Source organism: Lathamus discolor, chromosome 13 (assembly GCF_037157495.1).
Source record: "Lathamus discolor isolate bLatDis1 chromosome 13, bLatDis1.hap1, whole genome shotgun sequence".
Classification (NCBI taxonomy): Eukaryota; Metazoa; Chordata; class Aves; order Psittaciformes; family Psittacidae; genus Lathamus; species Lathamus discolor.
In genome coordinates this window covers 7,904,025-7,906,569 of record NC_088896.1, presented here as the reverse complement: position 1 = coordinate 7,906,569, position 2,545 = coordinate 7,904,025, and the positions used below count along the sequence as shown (strand labels likewise).

The window sequence follows — 2,545 nt, the reverse complement described above, 5'->3', positions numbered from 1 at the left end:
TTCAGAGCAGTCTATGTAAGGGCTCGTGCAATTAAAGTATTATTCATTCAAACCATCTGGAGGGCTCTGAAGCTTTGTCCAGCTTTTTGCAGAAGCAAACAGAAAACTTTTGGTTTGGCTGAAATCAGCCAATACAGGTGAGTGTTTGTAATGCTGCCTCCTGAAACAGGACAGGGCAGAAGTCCCACTCTAAACCAACGAACACATGCCCAGACCTTATTTGTAACATCAGTCAGTAATTTATCAGTGATGCACCATTTGTTCATCGTAGTCTTTACATACTTTCTGATACTGAAAACCTTATGAAGAGCACACTGTGATTTTAGAACGTGCTATTGAACTACTCACACTCCGGTGGGTAAGTAGAATTTCTAGCTGGCCAGTAAAAAGAACCAAAGCATTACCTGGTTTGTCTGTGGACTTACTATTGAGGAAGATGAGAACAGACTCATGAAATCTTGCTTTCCAAGCAGGTGCTCCAAACCACCACCAGACTGCTTTTTCACTTCTGAGGCTGACAGCCAAATGCGTGCTTAGAAGTACTCATAAATATATCTGTACTGCAGTCTCCTGGGTTGTATCTCTCTCTTGCTAAAACTCTAAGAGGAAAAATGCACTTGGAAGTGTGATATGATTATGAAACCTGCATGTCTGATTAGAGGTGCAATTACATTGCATTTTGATATCTGTCAACAGCAAATACGTTCTTGTAGACCACCTCATAACATATGCACTCTCAACTCTACACCTCATGAATTTCTCAGCTGCCATTTGAAGGTGGTAACGGAAATCCATGTTTTAATTTTTAATGTTTTCAGTGCCTGTTCTTACAGCCATTATATATTTTGGGAATGAGCGGCTGAATCCATCATCCTGTCTCCAATTGAGTCTCTGGAGGCATTTTACCTGAACCTGCTTTTTTCTCCCTCCTACACAGACCTGCTATATTTTCATTTTTTACAACCAGGCTGTATATTAACAATAAGGACATAAACTCCTGAAATCATTAACTCATTGGGGTGAAAATATACGAAGAGAGAGCATCCAACTCCCCCGTGTATTTTGACATTCCATTTAGCAAACTGTGTTACCATTTTAAGAGTGAGCAATCTCAGCTCGGCACAACTGCAAGGGAAGTAGAAGGCATGTGAAGAAGAAAAATCTAAAGGTAGAGACAAATATGAAGTCTGTTTTAAACAATGTCAGAACCAAGAGTCAAAGCGCAGAGCTTTTATCTCCCACACAAAAACCTGGACGCTGAAATGCTAAGGAGCAAATACTGCTGTGCCTGGTTGATAACAACAGTAAGTGCTGCTCATGTTTCTCTCAATCACTAAAATACACTTAAAGCTTGCACATGTTGACATTACTCTGCATCTGCCACTGTTTGTCCTCCTTCTTACTCTTCTCAGATTGGACCAGGGACTTGGCACCCATACCCCTAACTCTGTCAGCATTGTACTTACATGGTCAGCAGAAACTCAATGCTGTAAAGGGCCAGTGGTCACACAACCTGTCTCACACTGCACTGAAATCAATGGCAGAGAAAGCACTACTTCAGGTACTCTGAAGTACATGTGTTTCTCGAATGCTGCCAGATGCAAGAAAAATGGGGGTTCTTTTTTTGCACAGCAATTTGGTGGAGTGTGTACCTGGAGCAAAAGGTGTAACAGGTTTACACAGCCTAAAAGTTTAGTGTCCCATCAGAAACTCTGTCCCATGCTGAACCTGTATGAGGTGGTACTAGCAACAAACAGCAAGGAGCTTCTGAATTCATCCCAAATGCATGCAATCATAACCAAGCTGTTAGGGATGGTTTTGCCTTTAGGGAAAGGCAAAAGAGGCAGCTTTGGGCAGGGTGCAAGCAGACAGAGAAACTCAAGGCCATGGAACACTGTAGAGCAGGGGAAAGCAAATGGTGTGAGGCTGTTTTGGCTGCAAAACTTGCTCACGCTTAAAGATGCTGTCATATATAAAATATACAAACCAAACCAGATCAACACCACCATTTATCAGAGGTCTGCTAAGGAACCATGACTAAGAAGGACTGGGTGTATGGATGCAGGAAGAGAACATTAGCTTCTGTGAATAGGCAGTTCAACAGCACCCATTCAACTGCATGAGCTCATGTGCACACACAAGACACTATGGGGTCTATCCACTCTGGAGCAGCACTGCCTCAATGCACCTCTATTTGCTTCCAGAAGGATCTGGACTGCATAGGAGCCAGAGCTTTTGCAACCATTGGTTCAGAAATGCCTGAAGAAATGTAAAACTGAAACCAAGGGGCTACTAACTGGAAGGTTTGGGTTTTTTTAATGAAGAAATGAAACAGCAGAAACTGATGGAGGTTTTGATGTTACCTCTCAAATCCCATGTTAGCATTAGCACTAAACAGATGTCCCATATTCCAAAGAAATGGCAGGTTTGGCACCTCTTCACGGTTAGCAAATTTAATTATGGCTTCAAATGCAATAATGGAGCAACCTTGCTTGGCTATAATTGGATCTGCAATTGGCACCAGCTTTCCTTCCCTCACTGTGCC

At 42.3% G+C, this 2,545-nt stretch overlaps 1 long non-coding RNA gene across 1 annotated transcript in view; it reads right to left on the bottom strand.

Moving 5' to 3' along the window:
• Positions 1-2,545, bottom strand: part of LOC136021578 (uncharacterized) — a 465,479-nt gene that overhangs the window by 7,147 nt on the left and 455,787 nt on the right. The gene's annotated exons all lie outside the window — the stretch shown is intronic.